Here is a 17,664-nt window from a genome sequence, read left to right as displayed (position 1 = left end):
TCATCTTATTCTTAAGACAAGGAAGGCAGTTTAAAGCACAGTAGTTTTGTCTGAATCACAGCTGTCCTGCCTTGACTTGGCCCTGCCTTAACTTGGGCCTGTTGTGCTTGGGTTTTCAAGCCCTTTGGTTTTGTCTAAACTAGGAAAAGAGTGATTTTTTTTTTCAAGAATTATAGCTGAATTGAACTAATTTAACTAAACAAAAGCCAACACTAGAAGTGTTAGGATCGTGGTTTAGCAGCTTTAGCTCAGTTCAACAGCTGGAATAGAACTACACGAGGTCAATACAACAAAGTTCCTCAACTCTGTTCTAATTAGACAGGATTTAGCAGTGACAGACTGACACCTTAGGAGAGCTCTGAGCACAGATCAGGCTGAGCTTTACCAGCTTCCTTCCACCTGGAAGAACAGGAGGAGGGAATCTTAACCTTAGTGGATCACTCAACCTTAATCTACCCAGCAATCTATCTCAAAATTCAGTTTTTATCTGGTATTTGGGCATTGACTGGCTGAAAAGCCATGGAGGAAGTGGTAATATTTTCTAGATTACAAAATATAGTGGTAACAGGGCTGAGACCCACTTGACTTGTGTTCTGCTGGAGCCCTGGGTGAGTGAATCATTGCATTCTTCCCACAAGCAGGGACAGTGCCATAGGATTAGCCTTTCCTCTGCTGCTCATTTTTGTTTTGAAATCTTCTCTCAGAAAATGTACAAAGTAGATGATAAATTATTCTTCCTACGCCAGGAATTTTCCATTTTGAGTTTTATCTGTTGCTGGGTTTTGGCACCATTAAACTGTTAAGGGTAAATTTAAAAATAATTGAGAATCTGGCTCCCTGGATTGTAGTTTGGGGCTTTCCTGCAGAACAGGAAAGGTTTCTGATTCAGGAAAGCTCTTTGATTTTTGATGATTCTCACAAGAATGTGTTGTCCATGCAGATAATTAACTCCACCTGGGTTCTGATTGTCCTTCCTCTGCCTTTCCATCTCTGCATTCTGTGGATTTTCCAGTAAGACTGATTAGTTTCAGAAAGGCAGAGAAGAATTAAGACAATATGGAAAACAGTTTGAGGAGAAGGAAACAAGCAAGGAGCCTTCAGCATTGTGCTGAAAATCCTGAAACTTGAGTTAGGGATGCCAGAAGAAGACATGGAGTAACCCAGTTGAAAAGCTTTGGAAAAGAAAGAGAACAAGGATTTAACATAGAGGTCAAGGAATAGATTTGGGAGAGTCACCAGACCTGGAAAGAATATTGAATGAAGTGGAAAGCAATTAAAAAAAAAATTATTTTGTATTCTAATGGAGTCTGGAAGTGAAAACATCACTGTGTGTGATGGTATGCATGTATATGACCAGGAAATTGGTTTTGCTTCAAAAAAGATTAAAGAATTATCACCTAATATCAGACCACAGGAAGACCAAAAAAGCTATAGTAGAAATCCAGCAGAAAATACCATGGCTCTGAAGCAGGCCCCACTGCTTTCCTCTGTCCCTCAAATTGTACAATATAGATTTTTAAAGAGTTTAAACTTCATACCCTTTACTTTCCTGCCTGCTCTGAGCTGAAGGGAACACCATCTGGACAGGTCAGTTCAGCAGGAGTGGTAGTTTACAGAAACTGGTACAAGTATTGGAATTATAGTTATTTTTTTTTTCCAAGTGAAGGAGAGGAATGGAAATGGAAAAAAATGTCAGTGAAAAAAACCATGCAGGGTCCAAACTTCAGAGCTGAGGAAGTCTGCAATGGAGAATGCAGTTGAGACAGCTGTGCTGAGGCTTACCTAAGCTAGGGCTGACCAAGTGACTTCCATGATGTCATTAAATGAGCTCGTTGCTCCAGCCCTTGCTCCTGACACCTATTAAATCTACAGCGTTTGGGTTTGGGGTTGTCAAGGTAGCCCTACATGGGACACCAACAGAATCCATTTGGGGAATGAGACAGACCCTGCCCAGAGGCTCTTTGCTCTTTTCTTGGCTGCCTTTTCAGGGTATTTCCTTCTACGCACATCCTGAGATTGGTTTAGAGAACCAAAGGAACAATTTACTCTTTGTCCTCTCTATGTGCTGTTTAATGCCAGGTGAAACTAGGGCAGCTGGTCTCGGGGCTTGGGCCTAAACTTTTTGTCTGTCTTGTAGGAAATATCCCCCTTGATTTCAAAAGAATGGAGAAAAAACCATTTCATTCCACAATGTTTATATTATTAAAACCCACATACAGGATTCATCCATGTTTACAAAAGTCAAAAGACCTTGCAGGTATTTGGTGTCTTGTCCCAAAGGAACCCAAAGTCTCCTGCTCCCCTGTAGATAACAAAGATTTTATCCAATATTCCGAATTTCAAGCTACTTGCAAGCCACAGCACTTCCTGGATACAGATGCCACCTCCGTTTCTTGCAGCAGGCAGTCAGGGGATCTTCTAAAGGATGCCAGAAGCCTCTCAATGACAGGCCCACACTGTCCTGTCAACTTCACAGAAACTGTTCCCAGGGAACAGCTGAGTCAAGAGGGTCAGTGATGCAACCATCCTTTTAAATGAATCCAAAATGGATGGTCAAATGCAGACCTTTGACTTTTATTTTGATTACCCTCAATAAAGTTTTCTTTGGGTTGTCCCCTGAATATCTCTCAATGTCTTTTGTTTCTATCCTCAAGAGAGCAGCTTCCCACTCCCTTCTGTTTATTGCTTCCCACAAACATGAGCTGAAGGTGGAGCTTGTGTCCCGTTCCCTCATTCCTCTGCCACCAATCCTGAAGTCCCACCATCTGTTTCCAGTGGCACATCCAGAAAGTGCATCCTGCTCCTCTGTGTGGCTGGAGAGGCAGAGATGCAGTCTTGCAGTGGTCATTCTTCCTGACAAAGGTCAATTATTTTGAGGAAGCCTTTTAATGGAATAAAAACCAACTAGCAACTAGGAGACTGACTAATAAGTTGCTTCGCACTTCCACCAGGAGCCTTGAAGTGCAGGACAGAATCCAGGAAAGATTTTCTGGAAAATGAAGAGAGGCCCAGTAAAGTCTCTAAGCCTGGGCAAGTCAATAAACTGTCACAGTTGCCCAGAAGGAATTGGCTTGTCTTAGATAAACTTACAAAAGGCCCTGAAAAAACAGAACTTTTTTAAATGGCAGAGATTAATTTTCTGACTTCAAAGTAGTATTAATGCAGAGTTTGGCTGAGGTTTCCTGTGCAAGCAGTTTCCCCCCAAGCAGTGATTTCAGAATCCGCCTTGTTTTAAGGCTGGCATTTGCTGCAGCTGCAGACCTGGAGTATTTTCGATCCCCTCTGAGTGCTGGAACACCATCCAACAATTAAACCGCAACCCAAAAACAATCAAACATCTGTTTGGAGGCTGCTCAGTGACTGACGTGCTCCTGCCAGCATAAACACTGGAGCTGCTGAGTGATTCCTGTCTTGTGTGTGTGTATGTGCTGCTTGAGTGGGTTTTTGTTCTCCCAAGCAGGAAGATTCTGTGTGTGTAAATATGCTGAGGAGCATTTCTATTGCAATGCATGAATATGCCCAGATAGTTTATTTGGGAAGTGTTTTTGTTGACATGAGCACACATGTTTAACTATCAGCATGAGATTGGTGTGCTGGAGGTGGCTTTGGAGGAAGCACAGGAGGATGTGGACTGTGAGCCTGGGATCAGGTATGTGGTTAGGCAGTGCTGTGGCTGTTGGTGTGTTTATTTATAGGTATGAACTGGTTTTTATTTGGGGGAAAAATTGGCATTATGGCTGCATGTTTTTAGGTAGAGACAAGTATTTTGAAGAGTGTCCATGGGTGTATATGTACAACTGTAAGACTGTGTGCTTTTTGGTGGATTCTCCATTTGACCTTTGAGTTCTGATCAGCTCCAGGGGCCAGGGAAGCTGATGTCCTTCACTGCAGGCCCAGGAAGGGAGATAAAAACTGCTGGAAGCAGTTGAGATCTGGTTCAGGACAACAGGGAGGTCTGGCCCTGATGTGATCTCAGACTCTATAAATCAAAACCTCCTGATTTCAAGAACTCTCTTGGTTCTCTTCTCTCAGAGAATTTGAGGATCAATTGACTCCAAGGCTTTGGGAACAGGGATGGGGTAATGAATACTGGTGTTAGGTCTTCCTGCCTAGAGGACAAATTATTCTCCTTCCAGAGAAGGAGAAATTCTCAAAGTACTTACAGACTCCATGCAGGTTGCTGCTTTTGTCCTTTTTTATTTATAGCCTTTAAATAACCACGGGGTGTTGATGGCCAGGGGAAAGCACCATACAAATGGCATTCAATCCCAACAGGAACTCCCTCCCTATAAAACCAAGACCTGCTTTTGGAAAACACAATTGTTCCCACTCTGAGCCAAATGACAGCTTGTGCTACTCCTACCAGCTCTCCCCAAAGCCTCAGGGTCTCCAGGCTGTTCCCTGTCATTTGTGGTGTCCCTCTGTCCCTCACAGGCCCCAAGTCACCGCAGTGGGAGAGGAAGAACATCAGCACCACAAGTGACAGACTCTGGGCCACCCACTGTATTCTGGGAGCATTCCACTGGCTAGGAGAGAGCAGCTGGAGATTTTTGCTTTAGCCCATTTCTCAAATATCCTGTTGCTGAAGTATAAGAACAGGCTGTTACAGGAAAGAAGGATTTGATGATCTTCCCACTGTGAGCCGCACAGCTTAACTTATTGTTCTAATCACCTATTCTTTTGCAGCAGCATTATTTTTCTGTTTGCCAGTTTAATCTGAGAAAGTTCACTAGGAAATAGCTTTGCCTCAGAAAGTTCTGTTGCTTGGAGAGGGCAGAGCACAGAGGGAAGCAGCACAGCACAGGGAATCAGGAGTTTTCTGTCGTGGCTGCTGCCCAGGTGCTGTAGAACATAAACCCCAATTTATCTCTGGTGAATAAAATTTTTACATCTGTCAAATGGAAAAAGGACATAGTGTGGTGGGAGAGAGACTCGAGCAACATAATGTTCTCTACTTTGAGAGAGTTGAACTCAAAAAAGCTACAGAAGAGACTATTGCTGTTACACACTGTCCTGCCCTCAGTGCACACCTGCACACCTGGATCACAGAAAGCAAGCTGACCACCACAGGCCATGGAATCACAGAACTTCCAGGATTTGCCTCAGCCATTGACACCCCAATGAGTGGGGTGTCACTTTAGACAGAACCTCCACACTTTAGACAGAATCATTAAGACTCTTTCAAGTCTGGAACTTGTGGTTCCCCACAGTCTGGAGCAGTGTGTGAGGCTGGAACAAGGTGTGTGGCCACTGCATTGGGAAGCTGCTGCAGGTGAAGGTGTGACACTCTCACAGCCAGCAGAGGACACAGCCACCTGCTTGGGGACAGCAGCAAGACTCCTCTAACGTGTGGTGGGAATCTCACTCCTCCTTTTTCCAACACAAGACCCTCAACAGGTTATAAGACAATGATCATGACAAAAGGCCCCTCGTCAACATCAGCAGCTGCTCGATTTCCAGCTCTTGTTTTCCCACAAACTCCAAATATGAAGTGCAACTTAAGGAAGCTCTCAGCTGTCTTACCACTATGTTCATTTCCATAACAGATGTGAAATAATTTTGGTCTCCTATTCCTATCTTGTCTGTCTCTAAATTTTGAGACTTTGAACTGTTCCCTTAAAATTTATTCATTATTTATTGCAAGAGTTTTGAGTTTTGAGTGATATTTGAAGCTCTTTTACTTTGTGGATTAACATATTTGTCCTTCCACTAATTAGTCTAAACATCAGAAAGCCTCAAGTTTTGACTTCCAACACAATATTCAGCCAATTAATAAATAATGTGAGAATGTAAAAACAAACAGTAAGACAAACTTACTAAGTATGTGATGTCTTAAAAACAAAGAAGTGGTACTGCTCAGTGAAAATATAACAGGATAAATTCAGGAGCAATGAAAAGAAACAAAACAAAAGGAAATAGTGTGGGAATAATGTATTTGAAGCTTGTGGAATAGTCTCCCATTGGAAAGGACAAAGAATGAGTCACTTGCACAGCTATGTACAAACTAATAAATGCTAGAAATGACATAGTTATGTGCAGAAGTTACTTTCCTAAACACAGGCTGGAGTTGCAGCTTCCACAGTCACAAAAATCAAGTAGAAATTCCATGTGCTGCCAGCCTTTTGCTTCTCAACCCCCTGATACATGACCACATCCTCAGCCACATTGTTTGCACTATCCTGTCCGTGCTATATAAAATTTCTCGTGTTAGTCAATAACCTGGATCAAAAATCTGTGTATTGGTTTTGCAATTTGGTTGTATTGTAAAATACAATATTTTCTAAAATCACCCCAAGACGTTCTGACATTCCTTTTGGGAATAACTTGTGTAAAAGAGCACCTGACCATCTGCTGGAGAAGTGCAGGTTATTGAGGCCTGGAAAGGTTGAGAAAGCAGCTTCCCCTCCTGAGTCCTGGGGGGAGCAGGGGGTGTCAGATCCTCACATCTGCCACCCTCGTGCACAGCTGTGAGCTGTTCAGGGAGAGCCATCCCTGCTGGCCCAGCTGCCCTCCCATTCACTGTCACTGAACAGGGAACTATTTCACAGTCCTTACTGGAACAATAGGACCTTTCAGGAATGAAATCAGATCTTGACTCTGATAGGAAGGCAGCTGGGAGACACATGAAAGCTTCTGCTCACTGTCTCTTCCTTGTCTCCCAAGGTTTGGATTCAAGGAATTGCAGTGAAACAGCCCCAGCGCTCTCAGAGAGGCCAGGGCTGCTGCAAAGGAGCCTCTAAAGGCACAGAGCCCTGCAAGAGGATTTGCAGCAGGCTGATAAACAGCTCACATGGATGCATAGGGCAGGGGGTGACTGTACACGGAAACAGATCATAGTACAGAAAAAGAAATAGGCCAAGAAAGAACATTGAATTTCGTTGCTTTTTGGATCTCTAAAGAAGACCCCCTGGTTCTGGCTGTGAGCATCACTCTCCTGTCACACCCTTTTTGGATCACTGGGTGCAGGTTTGGGTTTCCAGCTCTGTGCTCAGGAGCTCAGTCCCGTTCATGACCCAAGGGAGGAGCTGCTGGATCCCACCCCTGACTCCTTGCACTGCCTCCTCACCATCAGCTATTTGACCTGTTACCCCATAAGCTCAATTTCCTCACACTAGAGAGCTCACAGTTCCTCACATCAGGAAAATGAATGTCCCCTGCTCAAACATTTGTTTGAAATGGGTTGGAAAACTGTATTACAGTGAATGATTTCAATCTTTGTTCTGTCTGCTGAAGGCTCCATGCTGCCAGAAACACACAAACAAAACATTATTCCTATTTACAGATGATACCAATCATTTTCTCCCTCAATAAGTATTGTACCTGGCATAGTGGAATTGTGAGAAATGAAAATAAATTTATTTAATAATAAAAAATGAGTGGTGTTGGAATATTATTTGTTTGCATTTGTTTTGAGAAAATGAAGGTTGGATCAATAATTCACATACTTTCTGCTTTGAATGGACAATTTCACTACGACAAAAGGAATTATAGAGCAAAAATGCTTAGAGGAAATAAAGTAAAAATGTTAACAATAATTACAAGTTATATAACAGCATTTACTTACTGAGAAAAAAGGCAATCTCACTAACACAATGTTAAGTTAGTTAAAACAAATAAAACCATTTATAAAACACCAGGGATGCAAAAGCAATCATAGAGTTAATTCTACAAAAAGCATGGATGAAACAAGAGAAACTGATAGCAACAACTATAAATTAGAGAGTATTAGAAAGTGTAGGGAATTTGTAACAAAAACAAAAGGAAACAAGGAGCACTCATTGCCTATAACAAGTATTATTGTTCTGTGAGGATTACACAGAAAAAAAATGTAGGACCTTCACTGGTGCATGATTTCATGACTTGCACAGTGGGATTTGGGCAATGGGATCTTACTGAGAGGTGAAACTGGACAGACCAAAACATTTTATTTCCAAGGAAAGGGCAGAAGGGTGAGGTGAAAGTGAAATCCTTTCAATCTCATATAAAAGAAACAAATCTCTTTAATCTGAGAAAACTGTTATAGACCATTTCCTTATAGCAGAGGCAAAAAATGTTCATGGAAGATCTAAGTTGTTGGGTTTTTTTTCAAAACCACAAACTTTCCAAAGTGCAATGACTCCTGAACTTTTTAGCTTAACTCACAGAGCAAAACTGCCTTTCCCAAGAGCACAACCTCGTGCCTTGCTTGCACTGAGCTCCTTTGGCCCTGCCTGCTGTGCTGAACAAGACATTGGTCAGGTTGTAACACACCAGCTTCGACTGTTTTATTGTGCTTTCAGCTTGTTGGGAGCTTTCCAAGAGTACCAGGCAAGGAAATGAAATCTTCATCCCAAGGAAAAGATCCCTGTCCAAAACTGTTAATCTTTCCTTATGACATATTTTGGAATACAAACATATCCAGAGGGGGTTTGCTCGGCAATGAGCTTGTTCATGTGAGTGATCAAATTGGGGCTGTTACACTGGTACATATGTTAACAATAATTCAGACTTTTATTCGCCCTGTTTCACCACCACAGCTGCTCTTGGTTTTCCTGATGGCCCCGCCCAGGGACACTTGGAACACAAGCAGACACACGTATGTATTACAGGGAGCGATGCTTTATATTGTTATTAAATCTAGGCTTCCCTTGGCATGCAACATTATCATAACAAACTCATGACTACACAGTTTCTGTCACTGTATAAATTCCATTTCTGCTGCCATCAGCGGAATTAGAAACCAGATTTGGTTTCTACATATCATTTCTGATTAATTTTTGCATTACAGTGTCTGAAGACAATTCCAAAGCCTCTGGATGGTCCAGATTCCAGCCATTTGCAGATCTGTCCCACCAGCATGTTAGTGAAGCCATTTCAGGGTTCTAAAGAAATGAATTATAAAACAAAGACAACAGAGACTGATTAAGTTTAATATTAAAGTGGCTTTTAAGTGATGAGTATTTTCTGAAAAAAAAATCTGAAAAATTACATACAACACAAAGAACTACACAGGGTGAAATTATTTGAGGTCTGGAGAAAATTGCTTTTACGAAGATAATTATTAGTCCAAGGATGTTATTTAATATCTCAAAAAGATGATTGACAGATGACTTAAATAGATCATGGAAGATGGAAAGATATCACCTGACTCTTGAGCTTAGGAAGATGCAATGGCTTTAAGATGAAGCAAGAAAAATTCCAGATTTGAAACAGAATGTTTGGATTGAGCACCTCTTGCCCATGGAGATACACATTTCTCCCAAGGTGAGTGCTGAAATGCAGGTGGTTATTTTCTCTAGCCTGCTCTTGGAGCCTGACAGAGTCTCCTGCTGGGTGAGACTTTGGTTATAGTGAATAATTCAGGATTCAGCACTGGACTGGTGGCTTATTGTCTATCCAGGCTTTCATTCCAACTTCCTCCCACTGCCATTTCCTCAGCTGAAATCCCTGAAGAAACATCCAAGGAGGGAAATCTTGTTTTGCCTGTTCAGAAGGAGAAAGCCTCAAATGGCCCTTGTTTTCTGCCTGGGAAGGCAAAGAACTGAAACTCATCCCATGGCCAAATATCTCCTGAAGTGCTCTCCATGGCCTTGTCACCAAACTTCTTCTAAGTCCCTGCTCCTTCCCCGTGGCATGTGTCTTCAAACAAGTGAAGTGCACTTGTTTGCATCCAGTAACACTGCCCATCCCAAATGTCAAGAGCTCAGAAATGGAACCCAGGAATGAGGCAAGATTCCAGTGGCTGAGTCCCCTCTGCTGCTCTTCCCAGGATAACTGGGCTGTGCTGTGGGGTGCTGGGAGCCTGCAGAGGGAGATGGACATGTCAAGGAGGGCCCTTTTCACCCAAAGCAATTCCACAAATCCTTGGGCAGTGCCCAGAAGGAAGCCCAGAGCTGAGGGGAAGCTGTGCTAGGAGTCCTCTGTGTCTCATCTCAGCCTTTCTCCCTGTGCATTAAATAAAAGCACTGATTTAGCCCCAGATTGATTCTGCTTTGAACAGCCCCTCTCTTTGTCCCTGCCTTGGAGCTCATTAGATGTTGTTTGGCCTCGGTGTAATTGCTGCTGTCTGCTGACTGGGCACTTCTGCCAACCAGATGGTTTTTATTTTGAGGCATGGCTATTTGATAAAATTGTTCTTAACTCATAAATAAAGAGGGAAGCTGTTGCATGGGTTCTATTCTTCCCATTAGCAATTGAGATAACTGGATATAAAAAAAGGTCATGGATTGAATTTGACATTTATGTAAAAGAATCAGCACTCTGTGCATCAGTTAAAACTTTTCTGTACTTTAGTGGGCTCTGCAGATTCCCTTGATAAGCATTAATTTCATGTTAGATGATGAAATGGAAATATCTCATGGATCTTGGTGAAAAGATATTTGTTTGCAGCAGAAATTTTTTTTTTTTGTAATATGCAGTGTGGATACATGAGCTACATGTAAGCTACATGAACTTGAAAAGCTTTACAGGTTGAATCAATAGTGAAAATCCCAAAAATCTTGATATTTCTCTCATTTTCCTTAATGCTTGTCATCTTCACTGTTATTTTCTGTATTTCCTGGGTTTGTCCTGTGCTGGAAACACTGGATAATTATCTTCAATAAGATATTAAGTTTTAGCTTCTGGGACCATACAACTTCGTATGTGTTTGTATTTGTGTATACAAGTACTTGTGTATACTTCTTGTCTGTATAATTGACTTCATAAAGTCAAACAGAATATAAACTAAATTTTTCAAAATGGCCAACATTAATTTGACAATTTAAATTTTAATGAAACAAATATTCTAATTTGGCACCAGGTGACAAAACCAAAGTTTATTATTTTACATTGCATTTGCCCATCAAAAATGGTTTTGTCACCCTGTTGCTACATGAAAAACGAATCAAAAGAGCACTGGAAAATAACACCACAGAAGAAATGTGGGGTGGCTTTTCCCTAAAATGTCGCTATGAGCAGGGGACATAGTTTTTTCTACCTACACCCAAATTTCTTTTTGCTCTAAGCCTTTTTTGAATGCTACTTGACAAACTGACAGGTGAAAAGAACCTCAGGCACTGGCTGACTCTACATTCAAACAGGGGATATTAAAAGCTCCCTAGCAGCTGGCCATAGCAGTAGGAATTCTGAGAACACCACTAATTTTCCTTTTATTCACTCAGACCAGAAATTAAAGACATTTTAAACCAGAACCTGGACTCTTTGCTGATGACAGAGTCCCTGACAGCTCAGAAAGGTGCTTTAGAAATGTTGATTCCAATAAAGCTAATATTATAAATAAACAGGAAAGTAAACATGCCATGGAAGACTAAAAGAACTTCTTCAAACACCTTAAACCCCAGGCTTTTGGATGTGCATGAGCCCTAAACTTCCAAATGCAACCTCCTGCTCTTCTTTTGCACAAGGAGCAGCACTGAGCTGAGCAATATTTGCGGGCCCTAATAATAAACATCAGTGCTGGCCATTTCCAAGTGTTTGAAACAACAGTTGCTCAGTGAGTGAGCTGTTAATGGGAACCAGAGGATGGATCTACAGTGGGGGTGTTCAGCAGTGATGGAGGTTGCTGCTCTTCTTGGAGGGAAAGGTTTCAGGTGACAGAGAGTCCCTGAGCACCTGAGCTTCCCTTTCCTCCACACCTGGCCAGGTACAGCACAAGGACAATGCCAAGCACACAGCAGGTATTTCCTCAGGCTTTCCAAGAGCCACCCAAAAATCTATCAGCCCAACGTCAGTATTTTCCACCTATAAATCAGAACTGTAAAATGACAAGTGACAAACAACCAGTGCTGTAATGAAATCTGATGAAAGGATCTACCCTCCTTGTCCAGTTTCCTATTCATCAAGTATCTTCCTAATTAATTCTGACTTCAGTGTAAATCTTCAGCCCGTGCTTTGCAGAAAGTCAGAGCAGATGATGATAAACTGGTCCTGTAGGTACTGATCTATAAATCTGAGTTTCAGAGCCACATTTGGCAAGGGATTAATTAGTGTACAGTGTGTGCCACTCTGCAGTATCTGAGTACTGCAGGGACAGAGGCAGAACCACCCCTTCCAGTGAAGAAATCCTGAATATTAGTCTGAAGTCAGGAGCAGAGTTTGCTGAGTGAGATGGAAGCAAGTTCATTTGAAATCCTTCCAGAATTATCTACATAAAGCATGCAGCCTGTCTAACAACATCTGAAGAGCTACAAAAACAGTCAATAGCTGCAACAGCTCTGAGACAGGAGTCCCACTGAGTCTGGACAAAATCATTACAAATGAGGAGAGCCATGTTTGTGGAGAGGAAAGGATGGAATTCATTAGAAGAGCAGCAACAGTTCCTATTCCTGACAATGAAGAACCGGCAGAATGGGGGTTTTGTTTGTTCCTTTGTTTATTAGAAAGATCTTACTGCAAAATAAACACTGAAAATTGAAAAATAGTTTACAGTGATGAACTCTGGTAAATCCAACTTCTTTTACTAGGGAATACCAAAGCAGATTTTAAACATTTGGCAGCTTATCAGGAGCCAGAGGAAGATTAACTATGTGAGTGAAAAATCAGGCTGAGAAACCAAAACCAGCTTTTCCCAATGAAGGAAAGCCAAGAAGGAGCAGACTCTAAAAAGCATTTGGAAAGAAAGATCATCACACTCTTAGATCATTGAAGCAAGAGGAATTTGAATTCCTTTTGGAAGTGTGTAGGTATTTTTTAAAGTAAGACTTAGGCTGTCTAACGGCACAGGGTCACTCAGAAACAGTCACAGGTGTAGGGGTCCTGCCAGGGGTGCTGTGGCTGCTGCTCTGCACAGACAGCACAAAGACATGGGGTGGTCTTCATAAAAGTCACCAAAATGGAATGCCTGGAGCTCCTAGATTCCCTATTGGATTTGGCAGATCTCTGCTGAAGCTCCAAATGCTCTCCCAAGCTGGGCTGTGTCATGCTCATGGGACCTGGGGGTAGGAAAGGCTTCCTCCTGGGTGCAACAAAACACAAAATCCACTGCCACTTGATGCTATTAAAGAACAGCATGAAAAGTTTGGGTTTCCAGCTTAGTATTCAATTCCAAATACAACAAACATATTCCACTTCCTACATTCCCATGGAAATTCCAAAGCCTACAGACTCTTCACTTGTTTTTAAACATTCATGTTTGATGTTTAAAAGCTTTGCCTTCCCTTTCAGGGGTGGCTGATCCCTTCATACCTCTCTCACTCTTTCCTAGAGGAGTTGGGATTTGTAAGTGGAGTTCACAACACACTTGGTGCTTTTTGATCTGGATGGCTGCAGACACTAAACCACGTCACTGTGTCCCTGAGCCCGTGTGGTGTAATAGGTTTGAGAGTCCCAAAGATAAACAAAGGTTCCCAGGAAAACCTCCAACTTGCTGTGCTCCTTTTAAGGAATTTTAGATTTTCCAGCACATTTAGACGAGGCATTACAGACATTTCAGACACACTTCTTCACATGGTAGAAAAACGAGAGAGAAGGGAAAGGGAGCCAAAACCTCTCTGACTTCTCTCTGGCTGATCTCAACCATAGGAATTCCCCAATCATGAAAATGCTCAGCTCCAGCTAAGGAAATGCTGTTGATTAGGGAAAAACGTTCCAGATGTTAAGTGAAAGCAGTTTCAAGAGGAAGGGAAAGTGGAAGAGGGAGGAGGGGTGTGAGGTGACCCCACTCTTGCAGGGAGCACAGCAGGGTCTTGTACCCTCTTGGGGCTGGGGAGCAGCCAAGTGGGAGAAGCTCTCACACACTCCCCCCAGTCTGTTCTTCCCCCTCCAGGCAGCAATTACAGCTCCAGTTTAACCCCATCCTTTCTTTGTATCCTTTCTGAGTGGCATTATTGTATAAAAACATAAATAAATCAGAATTAAAGTTATACAGGAAGAAAGAGAAGGACCAAATTTTCTTCACAATTCCCACACAATTTCTTCCACACATCCTTATTAGCACAGCATCCCTGACAGATCCAGAGGTATCTCCAAAGGTGTGGATAGAGTTAAAATAGCAAGAGAAGACACTGCAGCCAGAGTGAAGACAAATATCTTAGTTCTTTGTAAAGTTAGTTAATGTGATTTAACTCTTTGTGTGCTTAGGAAAGCAGCCAAAGTAAACCAGCTGCTCATTTCTTTGGGCTGAACTACCAGTGCTCACTGAGAACTCCTTGAGTCCTCGCATCTGTGCTTTACTGCCTATCAGAATAATGCTGCTCCAATCAGATATTTAGGGAAAAAGAAGAAAAGAGCAAAGAACTGATCCCAAGCACCTTTCTGGGACAGCAGTGGCTGGGACAGGGATAACTGAGGTTCACTGCAACCCTGGGTGGGCAGAGTCTGTTCCTCTTTTCTAGAAAGTTAAAAGCAACTTAAAAAATCAAGCACAGGAGTGGCAAGGACTCATTTTCATGGTGAGACTGAAGAGTAAAAACAATGTACTGAGGGTGTTGTCCTATTGGAACCTCCAAATTTGAGTGCGGGACTTAGCCACAGTATTTTCCAGAAATCCGATCTGCACCTGTCACATCAGACTAAAACCAGGCCACTGAGAGATGCCCACTGAGAATCCTGGGAAAGGATTTCAGAGGAACTGTCCAGAACTGAGCTCAGCAACTCCCTGGAGAACTTCCTGCAGGGAGGCAGAACGAGCTGGCAGAGGACATGGACAGGATGACCTAATAGGTTTTTTCCATCTCTGATGTCTGTGATTACGTAATTCCGTCTTGATATGGGACCAGAGGAGTTGACAGTTACATCTGTAGTTTCTTTTAAAAAGTTATTGACTCTACCCATGGAACAGATCAAAAATTTAAGAGGAAAACATCACATGAGTATTAGGAATTGAGGGTGTGTATCAAATTTGGGTTAATAATATTTCTTAAAAGCCATAAATGGGAATGAAGATGCAATGAAAGCAAAGATTGGTTTTGGTTTAAGATATGACCAGATGATTTTAAGCAGAAAGATGCTTATTACGTACAGTTTATCACTGCTACAAAGCTATGAATAAAGGGTTTGAAATGTTGTGTTTTCTTCAGCATATAAAAGAAAATATCTCTTTCCAAAGCAGAATTCATGTCCAAAATTTCAGAACTTTTCTGCTCCTGCAGGTGTCCTTGTGTAACGTATTTTCTAAAGCATTTTTAAAATGAAAAATAATAAAAGCTCTAATGGTACTTTCTTGGCTATGGAAATCAGAGCAGTTATGGAAAGCAATAAAGCAGCCTTTCTCTTTTAGCTGCCAACAACTCCAGAAACATGTTTGCTGGAACTCTGACCCCTTACATAGAAAACATTAAAACAACTGCAACTTGATACAATTAACTGGTATTAGATTCAAAGTTTGTGAGGCCAACTGGCTTTTATGATATATTTCTTGGTACTTACATACTAATGGAAGAATTCCAAACTTTTGAAAAATATATTCCAGATAGGCTGACTCTTAGCTTATTTTTTTAAAAGCAAATGCTTTAGCAACTGCTCATCCTGTCTGCAAAGAAGGAAAAGCAGAAACACAGAATTTCTCCTGCTGTACACCCAAGGAGCTTTTCTATCTTGTTCAGCCCTCCCTCAGAATCCATTAACAATGGCAATATTTGAGGTGTTATGGATAAAGCTTTCACTGCACTTCTCAGAATATCAGGGTTGTTACAGTTCCCAATCCTTCCCTTCATTCCCTGGCTTAATATTGAAGGAGGTAAATAAATCCCATTCTAAATCACAGAATGGTTTGGGTTGGAAGGAACCTGAAGGATCATCCCATTCCAGCTCTGCTGTGGGCAGGGATATCTTCCACTGTCCCAGGTTGCTCCAAGCCCCATCCAACCTGACCTTGGGCACTTCCATGGATCCAGGGGCAGCCACAGCTTCTGTGGGCGCCCTGTGCCAGGGCCCCACCACCCTCACAGAGAATTCCTTCCCAATATCCAATCTAAATCTCCTTTATGTCAGTGTGAAGCCATTCCCCCTTACCCTACTCTTGATTCTTGTATACTCTTGATTCAATCAATCAATCAATCAATCAATCAATCAAAAAGGCTTCAGCTGTGGCCTTTCTCTGTGATCCTCTCTCCTGTGTGATAGGACAAGGGGGACATGGTCAGAGTGGCACCTGTGGCAGGATGATGTCACAGACCTGGAGACAGTCCCAGAACTGTAACTCCTCTGCATTCCTTCCACCTGTGTGAGGACACAAGAAATAGTGCAACAGCTCTGAAAGAAATATCTTTAAGATACTGCATAGAAAAAGAAAATCCTACAGCACAGATCAATCAGTCTGTGATCCCAAAACCTCTTCCTATGCAAATCTTTACTGAGACTTCAAAAGCTGCAGCTTTCAGTGCTGGTTCTGAATTATGAAAAGGCATTTCTTATGGAACTGCGAATCTGTAGGATGCCAAGTGAAACAATCCAACATCTCCTGAAAGTCAGCTTTTCCTGCCTGTATGACGTGGTTCTTCGCTTCACTCTAAAAGGAGCAGAACACAGGGGATTTACTGTGCCCCTTATGGAAAATACCTGCCAGCTGCTCCATTTTGGGTGTGATTTATCCAGAGGAAAGTCCTGTTAAAGATCTGTACACTATGTACAGGATAGAACTTGACCTACCATATATTCTGTGTGCTCTGGAGAGAAAACCAGAAGTTCAGATTGTTTGTTCTCTGGTATTTTTAAAGATAACAGTAATTTAACTTTTTAATCTGTTTCTAATTGCAGGGTTGTTGTTTCTTTTGTTTGCCTGTGTGTTTGATAATTTATTTGTGGGCTTTTTAAAGAGTGTTAAAGCTCCTATAATTGGCAAGCAGACAGAGAAAAAGAAATGAGGATGCCCATGATCAGATACAAAACATTTCAAACCCTGAGAGAAATAAAACTGAATGGAATTCATGAACAAATTACTCCAGCTCTTTGAGTAATCAATTCCAATCACTATTAATAATACAACTTTTCCTTCAAAGAATTACTTTCACCTTATAAAGTCAAAGCTTGAAACCTCCTTAATCTTTAATAGAGCCTGCAACAATTACTACAGGCAGAGAGGACCCACAAATTGGAAGCCCCGTGTGATTCTCTCCTTCTCCAACCAACTCTTCTGACGATCATAAATAACAGTAAAATTACCATAAAAATTAATAGTACTACAGTTAAAGAAAATCATTATGTAAAGGTTTATGAATTTTGCAGCCATTAATAGATATAAGTTAATGAGCCATAGGCCTTCCAGAATATGATATCAGATATTTTTCCACCAATGAAACTTTCAGAGTTCCAAATCCTTCAGAGGTCACCAACTTCAAAAATGGAACAGAAAGTTACTGTTTAATACTAATGTGAGTAAAAATGGAACAGAAGTATTAGGGCAAGTATCATCCATGGCAATTTGAAGAGTCTAAAAGAACAAGGTCAGGAAATCTACTGTGTCAACAACTTGGAATGAAGAAAGACAAAACTAAAATATCCAAGATGAATAAGTTGCATTTTGAACACTCTGTACATTTTTAATTCACTTCTTCACATCATCATTTTATTGTTGAAAAACTCTTGGCAATTAAAAGAATTTGATTCTAGAAGGGAAAGTCTCAAGACTGTTCTATAATGAATATGAGATTGTGTAAAAATGGTATTTAAAAAAAAAAAATCAATTTGAAATTCAGTATTAAATGCAGGTGGTAAGACTCATACACAAGTAAACATAAAATGGTTTAT

At 41.4% G+C, this 17,664-nt stretch overlaps 2 long non-coding RNA genes across 3 annotated transcripts in view; both read right to left on the bottom strand.

The window, feature by feature from the left end:
* The window catches only part of LOC128818191 (uncharacterized), a 113,566-nt gene that overhangs the window by 65,793 nt on the left and 30,109 nt on the right, over positions 1-17,664 (bottom strand). The gene's annotated exons all lie outside the window — the stretch shown is intronic.
* Positions 8,771-16,024, bottom strand: LOC128818193 (uncharacterized). Its single transcript, XR_008440410.1, has 3 exons — positions 15,931-16,024; positions 15,346-15,448; positions 8,771-8,861 (listed from the first exon to the last, which is right to left on the bottom strand). It is a non-coding gene; the product is annotated as an uncharacterized LOC128818193 (long non-coding RNA).

This window comes from Vidua macroura, chromosome 23 (assembly GCF_024509145.1).
Source record: "Vidua macroura isolate BioBank_ID:100142 chromosome 23, ASM2450914v1, whole genome shotgun sequence".
Lineage (NCBI taxonomy): Eukaryota > Metazoa > Chordata > Aves > Passeriformes > Viduidae > Vidua > Vidua macroura.
Note: the sequence above shows the minus strand (reverse complement) of the source record. Positions and strands in the feature narration are given on the sequence as shown.